Source organism: Marmota monax, unplaced genomic scaffold (genome assembly GCF_021218885.2).
Source record: "Marmota monax isolate L192 unplaced genomic scaffold, Marmota_monax_Labrador192_F-V1.1 WCK01_AAM20220418_F8-fsc01061, whole genome shotgun sequence".
NCBI classification, from domain to species: Eukaryota; Metazoa; Chordata; class Mammalia; order Rodentia; family Sciuridae; genus Marmota; species Marmota monax.
Window position 1 is genome coordinate 10,572 of NW_026693322.1, and position 10,571 is coordinate 21,142.

Here is a 10,571-nt window from a genome sequence, read left to right on the forward strand (position 1 = left end):
TGAGGCCAAGTGGGAGGCCTAAGGTCATTGGGAGAGTGACCTCAGAAGGACACTCTGAGCACAGAAAAAACCCTGGTTTCTGTCTGGTGATGTGATTTTTTTCTTCACCTTCTCACATCAAATCACAGGATGTGGCAGAGCCAAGAGGGCCCTGACAAAACCCATGCCTTTGAACTTCCAAAACTATGAACTAAATAAAACCTTTTTTTTTTTTTAAAGAAGTTAGACTGCCTCAGGTATTCCATTATAGCCATGCAAAAGTGACTATGTAGTCACCTTCAAAAACCTTAATCAGGGCTTAGAGAGTCAAACTCCAAACCACTATTCAAATGAGGAAGTAACCTCTTAAAGACAATGGTCATATCTCTTAATGGTTTCTATCTTTAGCAATGGCTGTGGTTGTTTGACTGAAGGATAATCTATTTCATAAATACAAGATATGCAGAACATACTTATGCATAAATGGTGAAGTGATAAGGGCAAAATGAAACTGAAATAAGAACAGAAAGAGTGGGGAAAGGAAAGTTTAAGTCTGTGTTTATACTGTCTGATTTGCAATGGGCTAACCAGGAAGAGTGACCCTTTCTTAATATGTGTGAAGAGGCATATTAAATGTCAAGAAGCTAAAGGACAGGATGAAATTACTAAATCCAATTACTTCAAGGCCTGTTCTCTTAAGGTCATGTTGATATAACAATGGCCAAATTGCTCTAGGATAAAAGTTTGGCCTGTTTTATTTACTGTGGTCTTATATTTACACCTGAGACATTCATTTGGAAATCCCAGTTCTATTCTGCAAGACAGTAAAACAGCTTCTGAAAAATTTAATCAAGTGATGTTTGAGTCTGAAATTAAAATTGGACACGATCATAATTTGGCTTAATATGTGATATTAAAGAGAATATCAATTTACTAAATAGAATAAAGGTCATGAACTCTGTGTTTGAGGAGGAAAGAATTAGAGACAATGAGCCCCCTGCCATGCCAACCCCCTTGTAGTACTGGGTGTTAAATCCAGGGGCTTTTGCATGCTAGGCAAGCACTCTACCACTGAGCTGCATCCCCAGGTAGAGAACTCATTTTTTCCACTTTGCTTTACAGGGTTTGTTGAGAGTACTGAAAGTACTTTTACAATTTTATCCCTTTATTTTCTTTTTTGGAAATGTTTAAAAATCGACACAAAATAATTCTACATATTTATTACATATAGTGAGATGTTTGAATATATGTACTCAGTTTATCAATTTTTGTGTTGTGAACATTCATTAAATGTACTCTTTTAAAAAAATCTTTATTTTTTAGTTGTAGTTGGACGCAATACTTTTATTTCATTTATTTTTATGTGGTGCTGAGGATCGAACCCAAGACCTTGCACTTGCTAGGTGCGTGCTCTAAGGCTAAGCCACAACCCCAGCCCCATTAAATGTACTCTTTTTTTTTTTTTTTTTTTTATTGTTGGTTGTTCAAAACATTACATAGTTCTTGATATATCATCTTTCACACTTTGCTTCAAGTGGGTTATGAACTCCCATTTTTAGCCCATATACAGATTGCAGAATCACATCAATTACACATCCATTGATTTACATATTGCCATACTTGTGACTGTCATGTTCTGCTACCTTTCCTATCCTCTACTATCCCCCCTCCCCTCCCCTCCCCACCCCTCTTCTCTCTCTACCCCCTCTATTGACCTTCATTTCTCCCCCTTGTATTATTTTTCCCTTTCCCCTCATTTCCTCTTGTATGTTCTTTTGTATAACCCTGAGGGTCTCCTTCCATTTCCATGCAATTTCCCTTTTCTCTCCCTTTCCCTCCCACCTCTCATCTCTGTTTAATGTTAATCTTCTTCTCATGCTCTTCGTCCCTACTCTGTTCTTAGTTACTCTCCTTATATCAAAGGAGACATTTGGCATTTGCTTTTTAGGGATTGGCTAGCTTCACTTAGCATAATCTGCTCTAGTGCCATCCATTTCCCTGCAAATTCTATGATTTTGTCATTTTTTAATGCAGAGTAATACTCCATTGTGTATAAATGCCACATTTTTTTAATCCATTCGTCTATTGAAGGGCATCTGGGTTGGTTCCAAAGTCTTGCTATTGTGAATTGAGCTGCTATGAACATCCTTGTAGCAGTGTCCCTGTAGCATGCTCTTTTTAGGTCTTTAGGGAATAGACCAAGAAGGGGAATAGCTGGGTCAAATGGTGGCTCCATTCCCAGCTTTCCAAGAAATCTCCATACTGCTTTCCAAATTGGCTGCACCAATTTGCAGTCCCACCAGCAATGTACAAGTGTACCCTTTTCCCCACATCCTCGCCAGCACTTGTTGTTGTTTGACTTCCTAATGGCTGCCAATCTTACTGGAGTGAGATGGTATCTTAGGGTGGTTTTGATTTGCATTTCTCTGACTGCTAGAGATGGTGAGCATTTTTTCATGTACTTGTTGATTGATTGTATGTCCTCCTCTGAGAAGTGTCTGTTCAGGTCCTTGGCCCATTTGTTGATTGGGTTGTTTGTTCTCTTATTGTCTAATTTTTTGAGTTCTTTGTATACTCTGGATATTAGGGCTCTGTCTGAAGTGTGAGGAGTAAAGATTTGTTCCCAGGATGTAGGCTCTCTATTTACCTCTCTTATTGTTTCTTTAGCTGAGAAAAAACTTTTTAGTTTGAGTAAGTCCCATTTGTTGATTCTAGTTATTAACTTTTGTGCTATGGGTGTCCTATTGAGGAATTTGGAGCCCGACCCCACAGTATGTAGATCGTAGCCAACTTTTTCTTCTATCAGACGGCGCGTCTCTGATTTGATATCAAGCTCCTTGACCCATTTTGAATTCACTTTTGTGCATGGTGAGAGAAAGGGATTCAGTTTCATTTTGTTGCATATGGATTTCCAGTTTTCCCAGCACCATTTGTTGAAGATGCTATCCTTCCTCCATTGCATGCTTTTAGCCCCTTTATCAAATATAAGATAGTTGTAGTTTTGTGGATTGGTTTCTGTGTCCTCTATTCTGTACCATTGGTCCACCCGCCTGTTTTGGTACCAGTACCATGCTGTTTTTGTTACTATTGCTCTGTAGTATAGTTTGAAGTCTGGTATCGCTATACCGCCTGATTCACACTTCCTGCTTAGCATTGTTTTTGCTATTCTGGGTCTTTTATTTTTCCATATGAATTTCATGATTGCTTTCTCTATTTCTACAAGAAATGCTGTTGGGATTTTGATTGGCATTGCATTAAACCTATAGAGAACTTTTGGCAATATCGCCATTTTGATGATGTTAGTTCTGCCTATCCATGAACAGGGTATATTTTTCCATCTTCTAAGATCTTCTTCTATTTCTCTCTTTAGGGTTCTGTAGTTTTCATTGTATAAGTCTTTCACCTCTTTTGTTAGGTTGATTCCCAAGTATTTTATTTTTTTTGAAGATATTGTGAATGGAGTGGTTGTCCTCATTTCCATTTCAGAGGATTTGTCGCTGATATACAGGAATGCCTTTGATTTATGGGTGTTGATTTTATATCCTGCCACTTTGCTGAATTCATTTATTAGCTCTAATAGTTTCTTTGTAGAGCCTTTTGGGTCTGCTAGGTATAGAATCATATCATCTGCAAATAGTGATAATTTAAGTTCTTCTTTTCCTATTTTTATGCCTTTAATTTCTTTCGTCTGTCTAATTGCTCTGGCCAGTGTTTCGAGAACTATGTTGAACAGAAGTGGTGAGAGAGGGCATCCCTGTCTTGTTCCAGATTTTAGAGGGAATGCCTTCAATTTTTCTCCATTCAGAATGATGCTAGCCTGAGGCTTAGCATAGATTGCTTTTACAGTATTGAGGTATGTTCCTGTTATCCCTAGTTTTTCTAGAGTTTTGAACATAAAGGGATGCTGTACTTTGTCGAATGCTTTTTCCGCATCTATCGAGATGATCATATGGTTCTTATTTTTAAGTCTATTGATGTGGTGAATAACATTTATTGATTTCCGTATATTGAACCAGCCTTGCATCCCAGGGATGAATCCTACTTGATCATGGTGCACAATTTTTTTGATATGTTTTTGTATCCGATTCGCCAGAATTTTATTGAGGATTTTTGCATCTAGGTTCATTAGAGATATTGGTCTGAAGTTTTCTTTCTTTGAAGTGTCTTTGTCTGGTTTAGGTATCAGGGTGATGTTGGCCTCGTAGAATGAATTTGGAAGTTCTCCCTCTTTTTCTATTTCCTGAAGTAGCTTGAAAAGTATTGGTATTAGTTCCTCTTTAAAGGTTTTGTAAAATTCAGCTGTATACCCATCCGGTCCTGGGCTTTTCTTAGTTGGTAGTCTTTTTATGGTTTCTTCTATTTCCTCAATTGATATTGGTCTGTTTAGGTTGTCTATATCCTCCTGACTCAATCTGGGCAGATCATATGACTTCAGAAATTTATCGATGCCTTCACTATCTTCTAATTTATTGGAGTATAAGGATTCAAAATAATTTTTGATTATCTTCTGTATTTCTGAAGTGTCTGTTGTGATATTGCCTTTTTCATCCCGTATGCTAGTAATTTGAGTTCTCTCTCTTCTTCTCTTCGCTAGCATCGCTAAGGGTCTGTCGATTTTGTTTATTTTTTCAAAGAACCAACTTTTAGTTTTGTCAATTTTTTCAATTGTTTCTTTTGTTTCGATTTCATTAATTTCAGCTCTGATTTTAATTATTTCTTGCCTTCTACTTCTTTTGCTGTTGTTTTGCTCTTCTTTTTCTAGGATTTTGAGATGAAGCATGAGATCATTTATTTGTTGGCTTTTTCTTTTTTTAAGGAATGAACTCCAAGCAATGAATTTTCCTCTTAGAACTGCTTTCAATGTGTCCCACAGATTCCGATATGTTGTGTCTGTGTTTTCATTAATCTCTAAGAATTTTTTAATTTCCTCCTTGATGTCTTCTATAACCCATTGATCATTCAGTAACCTATTGTTCATTCTCCAAGTGATGTATGCTTTTTCCTTCCTTCTTTTATCGTTGATTTTCAGTTTCATTCCATTATGGTCAGATAGGATGCATGGTATTATCTCTACTCCTTTATATTGTCTAAGCGTTGCCCTGTGACATAATATATGATCTATTTTTGAGAAGGATCCATGTGCTGCTGAGAAAAAAGTGTAACTGCTTGATGTTGGGTGGTATATTCTATATATGTCAATTAAGTCTAGGTTATTAATTGTGTTATTGAGTTCTATAGTTTCCTTATTCAACTTTTGTTTGGAAGATCTGTCCAGTGGCGAGAGAGGTGTGTTGAAGTCTCCCATGATTATTGTATGGTGGTCTATTAGACTCTTGAACTTGAGAAGAGTTTGTTTGATGAACATAGCTGCACCATTGTTTGGGGCATATATATTTATGATTGTTATGTCTTGTTGGTGTATGGTTCCCTTAAGCAGTATGTAGTGTCCCTCTTTATCCCTTTTGATTAACTTTGGCTTGAAATCTATTTTATTTGATATGAGTATGGACACTCCTGCTTGTTTCCGAAGTCCATATGAGTGATATGATTTTTCCCAACCTTTCACCTTCAGCCTATGTATGTCTTTTCCTATCAAATGCGTCTCCTGTAGGCAGCATATTGTTGGGTCTTGTTTTGAGATCCATTCTACTAGCCTGTGTCTCTTAATTGGTGAGTTTAAGCCATTAACATTTAGGGTTATTATTGAGATATGGGTTGTTGTTCCAGCCATATTTGTTTATTTATGTTACTAAACATGGTTTGTTTTCCTCTTTGATTATTCCCCCCCCTTTACTGTCCTACCTCCCACTGTTGGTTTTCATTGTTATTTTCCATTTCCTCTTCCTGTAATGTTTTGCTGAGGATGTTTTGAAGAGATGGTTTTCTAGCTGCATATTCTTTTAACTTTTGTTTATCGTGGAAGGTTTTAATTTCATCCTCCATCCTGAAGCTTAATTTCGCTGGATACACAATTCTTGGTTGGAACCCATTTTCTTTCAGTGTTTGAAATATGTTATTCCAGGATCTTCTAGCTTTCAGAGTCTGTGTTGAAAGATCAGCTGTTATCCTGATTGGCTTACCCCTAAATGTAATCTGCTTCCTTTCTCTTGTAGCTTTTAAAATTCTCTCCTTATTCTGTATGTTGGGCATCTTCATTATAATGTGTCTAGGTGTGGATCTCTTATGATTTTGCACATTTGGCGTCCTGTAGGCTTCTAGGATTTGGGATTCTGTCTCATTCTTCAAGTCTGGGAAGTTTTCTTGTATTATTTCATTGAATAGACTGCTCATTCCTTTGGTTTGGAGCTCTGTACCTTCCTGTATCCCAATGACTCTTAAGTTTGGTCTCTTAATGTTATCCCATATTTCTTGGATGTTCTGCTCATGGTTTCTTAACAGTCTTGCTGAGCTGTCTATGTTCTTTTCCAGTTGAAATACTTTGTCTTCATTGTCTGATGTTCTATCTTCTAAGTGTTCTACTCTGCTGGTAGTATTCTCCATTGAGTTTTTAAGTTGGTTTATTGCTTCCTGCATTTCTAGGATTTCTGTTTGTTTGTTTTTTATAACCTCTATCTCCCTGTATAGTTGATCCTTTGCTTCCTGGATTTGTTTGCGTAATTCGTTGTCGAAGTGATCTTTCATTGTCTGATTTTGCTGTTTAATGTCTTCCTTGATACTCCAGATCATCTGAAGCATGTATATCCTGAATTCTTTATCTGACATTCCATCTGCTGCAGCTGTTACCTCTTCTAAAGTTGCGTTGACCTGCATTGCTTGTGGTCCTTTCTTTCCTTGTCTTTTCATACTGCTTGCGTATCTTTCCTGCAGGTGCGGGCGGCGGCTCTGCTCTCTCCTTATTCCAATTGGGGTGTCGTGGCTACCACGCCAGCAGGTCACTGGGCCTGTTCTGGGAGCTGGCGGCGGCTCTGTTCTGCCCCTACTCCAATTGGGGTCACGTGACCACCACACCGGCAGGGCCTGATCCGGGCGTGGGAGAAGGATCTGCTCTGCCCCTACTCCAGTTGGGGTGACGTGTGTACCACACTGGCAGGCCACTGGGCCTGACCCGCCAGGCTGTCACAGGTCTGTTTACCTTGCAAGCGCGAAGGGCGGCTCTGCCCTGCCCCTCCTACCACGCCCATGTACTACTGGGTCGTGGGTCTGCCCACCTGGCGGGTGTGGGTGGCGGCTCCGCTCCGCCCCCTCTCCAATTGGGGTCACGCGGTCACCACGCTGGCGAGCCGCTGGGCCTGCTCCGGGGGCTGGCGGCAGCCCGGCTCCTCCCCTCTGGCTCGAGGACAAATTGAGGAGACTCGGGTGACTGAGCCTCACCCCCGTTACCAGGAGACCAACTGCTTATGTCACCGCTGGTATTGATGAAGATCTCTCCTCCACCGCTTTCTGCTGACATCAGATCTCTGCCATGTTGGTATCCTATGCGAATGGCAGCATTTCGTTCCCCTTGCCGGGCAACCCAAGCAACGGGTGAGTCCTGACCGGCCCTCAGCAGGACCCGGACCGAGACGCAGTTTCCGCGGGCTCCTAGCCCCGGTCCAGGGAAGTTCCGGGAGCCGGAACTCGGCCGCTCCGTGCTCGGTGTAAGCTCCTATCCAGTTTTCATTTTCAATCAGAGTACTTAAGTAGGATTTATTGTTCTTCCAATGGTAATGTCCAGTTCTTTGTTCTCTCAAGACCAATGCGTACCAAATGTAGCATAAAATATTTTGCTTAGAAATATTTTTCTATTACATTGAGCCTTATAGTGTCATACACTCTGTGCAAAACATCACATCATTTCATGTAAATTTCACAATTCTCTGAACTAGATATTATGAGTCCCATTTTACAGGTTCATAAAATGAGCTTTATGGAGGGAAGCTTCATTACTTTTCTTCCAAAGACACTCAGTGGTAAGAAAGAGCAGAGGTGATTTCAAATCTGATTCCAAATCCATAATGATTAACCTGTATACTCAACAAACTTTACAACATGGACTTGCTGAAAAGAGGCTTATAAACTGCTTTATGAAGAGTTTGTAATTAGGCATTCAAAATATGCTACCATCCATTTGGTAACCATGTGTGCCAACTGTCTTGTAGGACCATGACAATGAAATAACTTGTTGAAATTAATCATGGAATAAATATAGAGCAAAAATGCAAAGAAGAGATATTTTCACCGATTATTTAAAATTAGTATGAAAAGTACATTTTAAAAGGAACTAACAAATTGTAATAATATTCAAAATGCAATATTTGAGTCCTATTTGTGCTTAGCAAAAAACTATATCAACACTTTGTTTCCAAATCCTATGACTTCTCTGAGGATAAATTTAAATTTATTATTGTGAGTTATTCAAACCATAGCTCCATTAGGCGTCAGATATTTCAAAACATCTGATTTCCTCTTAAACACTAACCCTGTGCCTTCCATTTCTGATTTCATCTTCAGCATTAACCCTGTCCCTTCATTTTAAAGGAAGTTCAGTGAAGTTCAATTCCCCCCAAATTACTGAAAAATATCAAATTCAATTTTTTTAAAGGTCTCAAAGAAACAAGAGTTTAATAAGATGCCGACCTTGGTTTCTGTTCCTGTCATCATTTCCTTGAAGGATCTCAACTCAGCTAACCATTTTTAATTAGGCAAAGGTTTGTTGAATTTTGTTGATACTTGCCCTCAACTAGCTTTGAACTATGAATAAATATACCTGAGCAGCTAGCTATGATAGAGGGCAAGATGGAAGCACCCAACAGAGAATAATATGAACCAATGTTCTTTTCCCTGGAAGTGTCTTACTCTGATTTTTCTACTCCTTCTCATTTGCAGGCCCCACCTCCTTTGCCATAGGAATGAACTCACCACCTGGACTGGCCCATCGGGGAACTCAAACTTCCCCAAAGTAACAAAGGATTCAAGGTGGAGACTTGTTCCATATGGAGACCACCCAAGTCCTGTGCAGGCCAGTGGTTCTGCCTTTGCTGCCTGTGTATTGCCAGCCTTCTCTCTTAGGGTCCAGAAATGCAGCAGACAAGAACTGCGGGTGGGGTGGGGGAAGGTTTCTGAGTGGGGATGTAGACCCACTGTAGCTGGAGGGAACCAGAAGTTGCAGATGCCCTGCAGGACATGCTGAAAGCCCAGTGCCAAGGCCACTCAGATCCTTCCAGGGCCCTCCAGGGACTTCTCCAGTGTTTTCATTCCATCTTGCCTCCAGAGAATCTTCTCTAAGGCCAAGGTGGCCTCTCCCACTGCACCTGGGCTTCTTTAGAGGGGGAGCAGGTACTCTTACCTGATCACATGCTGCCAGCAGCTCCACCTCTTCCAGGCAGTCAGATTCTATTCACTTCTCAGAGGACATTTGATAAGAGCCCACAGAAGCCACACACTCTTCTGATGGCAGTCACCTGCTAATGGCCTAGTCAGACCTTGAACCCAGGCCCTGTGCCTCCAGAGATCATGCCCCGCCCCGTGGTGTCTCCGCAGCATATAAATGCATCATGTACCCTCCTTGTTCTGCTGTTTGGGGTCCTTGAGCACCAGGTCCTGTCAAAGAGGAGTATAGACAGCAGCCAGGAGGAGGTTAGCTCAGGAGCTGACCAAGACCCATACCAGGCACTAGTTACTCAAGAAGATGCAGTGACCAGCTGTCAGCAGAGCTTCATCCCATCATCTCCCTCCCAATGGAGGCCTGCAGCCCAGGTTTCTTCTCTGGAGTGCCAAGGATCCAAATATGTGAAGGACCCATTCCTCATCCCTTGGCTTCATGACAAAAGAAATTGAGCTATGGATTTTGTCCTAGAGATAGGAAGCCAGTTGGTGTGGGATTCCTTGAATAAGACTACAAAACAAATCCTATCATTAATTCTCTTGTTGATAGGAGAGCAATGTGTTTGATTTACATGAGATCAACCAATTGTGGTCATGGTCAGCATGGCAGCTGGGCCCACTCTTCACCATACTTTGTCTCCTTAGTGTCAGTTTAGATACCCAATGGTGACAACATCCTCTTAGCTGACAGGACAAGGCAAATGTAGATTCTTGTTTCAGACGATGGAAGATGCAACATGAGAAAGATATGAGAGTCCCTGCACATAACTCTGTGGAGCCTGAACATTGTTTCTTTGCTTTATTCCTTCAAGTTTTTCATCTCTCAAGCAGGTGACAAAGATTGGGCCTGTGGCATGTGCAAATTTCAGAAGCGTGTAAAATAATAATCAGCATAAATATTTTATCTAAAAGTTTTTGTTTTAAATAAAATTTTAAAAAGGGCTGCGGTTGTGGCGCAGTGGTAGATTACCCTGGGTTTAACCCCCAGTACTTGGGGGGGGGGAGGAGATGCAATTTAGAAATACACAGTAAATATCAGAAGAAAGAGCTTAAAGAATTGGAAGTGATTGCCTTTACCCTGGTAGGGGGAATAAAAACCAATGTACTATTACTGTAAAAAAAATAAATAAATAAAAGTTTTTGTTTTAAAGTGTTTTTTAAATGATATTAAGTATATTCTACCCACTTCAACCCTTGCTTTGGCTCTCTGCCAAGGAAGTTTCTTTCACACGACTCAGAGCAAGTTTGAACTTCTGTCCCCACCAAAC